Source organism: Penaeus monodon, chromosome 10, assembly GCF_015228065.2.
Source record: "Penaeus monodon isolate SGIC_2016 chromosome 10, NSTDA_Pmon_1, whole genome shotgun sequence".
NCBI classification, from domain to species: domain Eukaryota; kingdom Metazoa; phylum Arthropoda; class Malacostraca; order Decapoda; family Penaeidae; genus Penaeus; species Penaeus monodon.
Genome location: NC_051395.1, coordinates 42,259,438 through 42,266,683, shown reverse-complemented (window position 1 = coordinate 42,266,683; position 7,246 = coordinate 42,259,438).

Below are 7,246 nucleotides of genomic sequence, written 5' to 3'. Positions count from 1 at the left end.
ATATAGCACTATAGAGATGTAGTGAAAAGGGGTAAAGAAAGGGGGGGGGAATAGTTAATGATTAAATGTGCTACACTACACCCATCTGCCACTCTTATAACTAATTTGCTTTTCCTTGTTTTTCTGAAAGTAAGAATTTAACCTGGGATATTTGGAGATTAATTTTTATCCAACCATGGAAAAGAGCTAGAGGGCAGGTTAATGTGAACTGCCCCCCCCCCCCCTTACACTCGGATATAATGTAGATCAAAGTTATGAAAGACATATGAAATACTGGGGCAGTTCCTTTTTTCCTTTATATAATATCTATTCATATTCTCCTCCTTTTTATATTATCCTTAGCCCCCTCCTTTTTCTCTCACCATGATTATCATATCCCTCTCCTTTGTGCTCTAACCCTTACTCTTCTTGTTTTTTTCTTTTCTTTTCTTTTCTTTTTAACCCAATGTCACCGGGTGGTTTTCTGATACAAAAGACCTTTCTCCCAGGCTGTATTCATAGTGGCCCAGGCCCCGCTGCCGGGACATTATGTCGGAACTATAGCATGCGCGGCATGATCGGACATGCCCCGGGAAAAAATGGGACCAGAGCACAGAGCACCATGCATGTATAGACCTAGAATATAATCCCAGGCATGCCATGGCATGTATGTACCAGCCACCCGGTGGGAAAGGGTTAATTCATGTTTATCTATTGTTGCATAAATATTCTACTATCATTCAGATAGTCCACCCTCTCCTCTAGCTTAGAATAGATTTGAAAGAAAATTGCTTTTTATTCTAATGTACCTTGCTAATTTCAAACAAATGGCAAGAGAAATACCAAGACAACACATTTTTTAGAATGAAAGTGATATGTGAAAAAGTAAAAATGCACTGATAGCAAACAAAATTCTTATCTCTTGTGCTACACAACTACAAAGGTATAGTACTTTTGGTCATGGGTTTTAGAGACATTGTAGCTGAATTCTTGGTTTATATCAACTTCCAGGATGCAAAATACTCCTAGAAAGCAAGCATAAAGGACAGTTTTGGTAGATTTGCCCCTTCGTTTCTAAACAATCCACATGAAATATATAGCCTGAATACCCCATATAAGACTTAACAAAGTGACAGTTTAAATGCCATTAATTTTATGGCACTATCATCAAGTGCACAAGTTTCTAATTATTTCAAGGAACATGCCATCATAGCAGCTGTTATTTTAAGAGGAAACTGTAACCGATTTTTGCAGATATTACTATATTTCTTTTTTTTATATAATTTAAAATACAAGAATTCATCTGACTCTTACATCCAACATTTATTTTTTTATGCAATGAAATGCATACATGCAAGTCATGTGTTGACAACAGTAATGAACTCTAATTATACATTATAATTAAAATTTGATTTGCTAAGTTTGTTATAAAATAGATAAGGGAATATATAATGAAAATGAAATACATGATAAACAAATTTCCTTTACCTGGCATGACCATTTCCACACCATCTGGCAGGTCTACACGGCATGTTATGTTCCAGGTCCTACTAAAAAGCTGTTGAATGTACTTCGATGTCAAAGGGCGAGATCGCCCTCCTTCACTTCGACTGAGAAGGTAAATGGTTGCTTCAAACCTGGAAGGATTAATTTGAGAGGATTATAGAGGAAGTGAGGGGCATTTGTATTCTACACAGGATAGTAATGAAATGAACTTCCAAAGGATATATCAAAATGTGAATAGCTTTACTTGAGTATGTTTACATGGGATTTAGAGGGACCATGGGCATTTTTAAGTGTCATATCCTCAAAATTTGTGTTAAAGAATCTTGCTTGGAAAATGTCCACTTCTTTTATCTACCAATAGTGCAACGGTCATTTCTAATAATAAATGTCAATAAACCCATGGCAGCAATCTTTTTCCCCATGAACAATACCTGTTTTTGGGCTGCCTGGGACCCGCAGAACACGGTCATGCCACGGTGAAAAAGCCCCCAAAGGAACACCTCGAACAGACCCAAAGTTTTCTCCTGAAGAGCTTTGAACTGACTTTTTAAGCCTTTTGAAAGAGAAATAATAAAAAAAATATAAATATAACAAGTGGCTAGACTAACCATCACGGGGAATGCATCAAAAATTTGGATATATTTATAAAAGTAATGGTATACATAATTATCTCATTTCTTTTTTTTTCAGAATCTATCATGGGTTTGCTTGTAAGAAAAAAATCAATGACATTTAAGCAAAAAAAAGGGCACTATAACTAAATAAAAATTGTAACCCTTAACCCCCGAATGAACTGTCCCTTGAAAAAACCCCAGCCCCTGTACCCCCCCAAACAGTTTTAAACGCCCTTTTTTGGTGTTGTGGTTTATTGTCTTTTCTCATATATAACGATACTGTTTATTGTTTTCTTTCTCTCTCATTTATTTACTCTCTCTCTCATTCATTTATCATTTTTACTCTCTCTCTCTCATTTATTTACTCTCTCTCTTTCATTAATTTACTCTCTCTCTCTCATTTATTTACTCTCTCTCTCATTTATTTACTCTCTCTCTCATTTTTTTAACCTCTCTCTCATTTATTTCTCTCACTTCTCTCATTTTTTACTCTCACTTCTCTCACTTTTTACTCACTCACTTTTTTTACTCACTCATTTTTTTTTACCCTCCCTCCTCATTCTGTAAAGCCCTCTTTTGTTCCATGTTGAAGCACTGACGTGGTGGTATGGTTTTGACTCTATAATAGTTAAATTACAACACACTGAAATACAATGGTAACAAGACTGGGAACAGTGTGTTTAAGTGTGGTGTGCCCAAGCGGGCCCGGGGAGGCCAACGGCTGGGGGTTTTGAAAAAAGGGCAACAGGCATATTCTGTCCTCAAATATTTTCAATGCACCTTAACCTGGGGGGGTGCTTCACGTGCAGGGTGATGTGAACGGGGTGGGGTCCTAGATAGGGGTTAAAGGCTTGCATGCCTTCTCGTTTGCAGTTTCCCCACCCCTGGCTAGCCCAGTGCGAAAAAGGGACAGCTTCCGCAAAATCTCCCCTCCAGGTCACACCTCTCTCATTAAACTTCTGCAGTCCCCTCTCGTGGCCCCCCATGGGAAACTGGGTCCCTTGGGCGGTCCCAGGCTAAAATCTTGGGGGATCTCGGAGCACAGGAGGCCCCAGGGTAGGGATTAGGGCCCACCGGCGTGTGGACACGTCTGGCTTCAAAAACCAACTCCTGCCCCCCTACCACCCGGGGGTAAGGGGGTGGCCGGGGAGGGGGGCCCCTTCCCAGTCTCCCCCCCCCGAATGACTCCTGGCAACGTCTTATATAAAATGAAATGCTGGGGGGAGGGGTTTTTCCCCCTCCCCCCCAGCAAGAAAGGGGGGCTGTGGGTCCCGCGGGGAGGGCAAATGTCGGGGTGGGGGTTTGGGAACAAAGTTCTCGCCCCGCCTCGCCCCGGCAGGCGCCAACCCACCATAAGCTTGTGGGGAAACCCCTCGGGAACCCCCGGGTGGTAGGCGGTCCCACAGCCCGCCCCCCCCCTTTTATCTGGGGCTGTGTTGGTGGGGGCGGCAAGGTGGCTGCACCCGGAGTACACCCGGGCTTAACCTCGGCGTGCTTTCCGGGTGGGCCCTTTGGGAACACCCGGGGTCCCTTGCGGCAGGATGAGCGGTTACCTCTGCATCGCGGGAAATTTGAAGCGATTTGGGATTTTGGGGTGGCGCCCTCTCAGGGGTGAAAAGCCTGGTAGGGGCCGACATGGGGTGGTTACCCCTCTACTGGTCGGGCCGCATCGATGTCCCCCCATCCAGGGTGTAGCCTGCCATCCCCAGTCGCTTCAGCCTGGGGTATCGAGGTGCCCGGGTTGATGACGTATCATGGCATTGAGACTAAAGCATGCTTTTGGCTTCATGTCTCTTATTGCTGATACGCTCCTACCGATGTACTAAAACCGATGTGAAAGAGGCGTTCTACCCCCAAAACTCGCATCTGTGGGGAACGATTCCCCCCCGGCGAGACATTCGCATTGTCCGGGGCGACTTAAAATGCGGTATCCGGCTGTGACCGGCTGGCTACGAGATGCCCTGTCCCCCCCCGGGCTCGGGAGCATCCCAGCAGCGAAAATACCTCCTTCTCCGGACTTTGCTGGGCCCCAAAAATGAGATCTCTGGCTCCTGGTACCGCGCCCCAAAACTCGCATCGCGGGACTGGTACAGCGATACGGGTAAGGGGCCCCAGGAGATCGCCACATTCTTGTCACACCGATGGAGGATCCTCCCAAAATTGGGTTTACCGGGGTGCGAGTTCTGTGGCACCGACCCTAGGCTGCTTGTGGCTACCCTGCGGGTCCCCCTTCAAAACTCCCCCCCCTCCCGTGCCACCCTAAGGTGTTTACTTGGACGACTAAGGGGGAGGGTGTGGCCCCTGGGTTTTGCCACGGCGTCTCTGACCGATTCTCGGAAAACCGCAACCTGACGGGTCCGTTTCTCTGTGGGAACCTTCAAGCGCGTAACACTCAAGCAGCTTTAGGAGTCCATTGGGGTACGCCCCCCAAAAAGGCAGAATACCATCTCCCCGGGGACATTAGAGGGCCCCGAAGCGTGTCGCAGGCTCGGCTGAATGGGAAACAAATCTTGCGTCGTTCCATGGGGGCGTAGGGGTGGCACTGTTGAGAAGGACAAGGAAAAGTTCATCAGGGAATCTTGCTGAGGAGGTCGAAGGCCATTTCTTGGTAAATCCTCGCCCCGCCCACCCCCTGAAAAACTAACCCTAAGCCCTCCTCAAGATGACTGCAGTCCGATCACGGATGGACGGATCTCTCCAAACATGTTGGGGTTCGGAACGTTGGGCCCGGGGTTTTTGAACAGTTTTCCAGGTGGATCCTCCCAAAAGTTAGCTTGATGCAAACGTGTTTCAGTGCCCGTCGGACCCACCCATCAGCGGGAAACCCCCTACCCTAAGAGGTTGGGTGGCGATTTTTTCCCAAGCGCAGGAAAACTCAGGCATTGTGATATCCCTGCTGACTCTAAAGGCTGGGGGGGAACCCATGGCTCGGGGCCTGCATACCTCCTGACTGCCCTTTGGGGTCTGGGCCATTTCCCCCTGACCTGTGAGGGGGTGGTCATCCCCCTCTGGAAGGGAAAGGGGATGATGGGACGAGCAACTACCGGGCATTACATGCTCAAATACCCGGGAAAGGTTCTCGCTCACATTCTTTTGAAAAGGATCGGCAACCCTACTGAGGCACCGGCCGGGGGCAGTCCCGTTTACTCCTGGCAATCCACATAACCGTATACTAGCGCTTCGAGTAATTGTGGAAAGCCGTCGTGAGTTTTGGTGTGGGTTTCTTGCAGCCTACATCGACCTCAAAAGCGTTTGACTCGGGGCATCGGAACGCTATGGGAGATCCTGAGGCTCAGGGGAATTCCACACAGATTATTGGGCCCGATACAAACCTCTATACTGGTATGAAAATCTGTAAGTTGGTGGGGGTATGTCGAACTTCTTCCCTGTTAATTCGGGTGAGGCAAGGCTGTGTCCTTGCACCCACACTTTTCAAAACTTGTATGGACTGGGTAATGGGCAGAGCTACTAGCCAAAGTCGTGCGGAGCAACATAGCAATTTAAGGTCTCGGACCTTGACTTTGCCGACGATGTTGCCATCCTTCTGAGTCCTTGGGGTCCCCTTTTGGCGGCCCTTGATCTTTAGCAATGAGGCGAAGCCCCTAGGCCTAGGGTCTCCCGGACCAAGACCAAGATTCAACTTGGGGGCCTGTTTTTGGGGAACCCGTTCAGTCGATCCCTCTTGCGGCGAGGGCGTTGAAGTCACAGAAAGTTTTTTTAAAACCTTGGTAGCGTAGTCCATATCTCTGGGTGTAACCCGGAAGTCAGTAGACGGATGGTCTGGCAACAGGGGCCATGAACTCGATCAACAAGAGCGTTTGAGAGTCGGTACCTATCAGAAGGACCCCGCTGCGTGTCTTCAGGCCTTATACTTCCCCTTTTTTCTCTATGGAAACGAAACCTGGGCCTATCCATGCCTTGGGTCTCGCCTTGATGCCTTTTTACAAGTCCCCTTTGTCGAATCTGGGGTGTTGGCAGGACCAAAGTTCCAACCGGGGTTCACCCCGGGGACTGGGTGGGACCTTTACTTGCATAAACCGGGATCGCCAACTCAGGCCCATATGGGCCCCCTAGCTCGCCCCCCTATGGACGCCCTGCCCCCAGGGTTTTCTCCTGGAGACAACCCTGGGTGGAGGGGACCTGTGGGAGTCTAGGAATCATGGGTTGGGGGGACTCGACAAGACCTGTCGGAGAACTAAATTGGGGCCCGGGGCCTGCCTGGGGACTCGCCTCGAGGGATCCTCGGGGGTGGAAGCGAAGGGGGGATGCGGCCATGCGCCCCCGTCGGCGTTAGCCCTTGATGATGATATATGAAAACCCTTAAAACCCTTTAAAGGGGCCTCTCTTAACAAAAAAAGGCTCTGTCATCCTCACTTCCCCCTTCACTCCCTCTCTCCTATAGATTCCCCCTGTATCTCGTTTTATATCTCCTTCTCGCCCCTCTTCTCCCCTCCCCCCTTTTTATTTCCATTTTCTATGGCAGCATAAATTTTAAAATTCTGACCCAGTAACAAGATAAAAATATGATGTTTTTTTTATGATAAGGTTTGCCAAAAAGGGAGATATTTAAAGGGTAAAGTATTAAGGGGTTTTAAAGTATTCACTTGTAAAAAAGGGTACCAAACCACAACCATAAAAAAGAAAATGAAAAATCTTAAATATAAATAAAAAAGAAATAAAATTTTAAAAATAAAATTTACCTGAAAAATGCCATGCAAAAAAAGATTTCTGAAATTCTGAAAATGGATGAAAATATTTTAAAAGAAAATTTTCCCCTAGTCTCATCCTACAAATCACCTGGATTTGCTGACTGGTTTAATTTGACGGTCAACCCTAACTCTGCCTCAGCACCTTTTTTTTATAAAGCCTTGTTTGGTTGCCAAAACAAATGAAACCTCACCTGGGGCCTGAAGAAATTTTACAAAGGGGGGCTGAATGGGGAAGTAAGATCCCCAGTGGGGACTCGGGATATACTCTCTAGGGCTCTGATGAGTCTGGTATACTCTGCTCACCCAGTTCATTGTCCCTCCTCTCAATGCTAGAAGGGCAAGCCATAAATGAAAGGGCTATTTGCTCATCAAATCCAAAATCATCCAATAATTCCCGCCCCTAAAGCTCCCCCCAATTCTAATACTCCTCTTACTAAC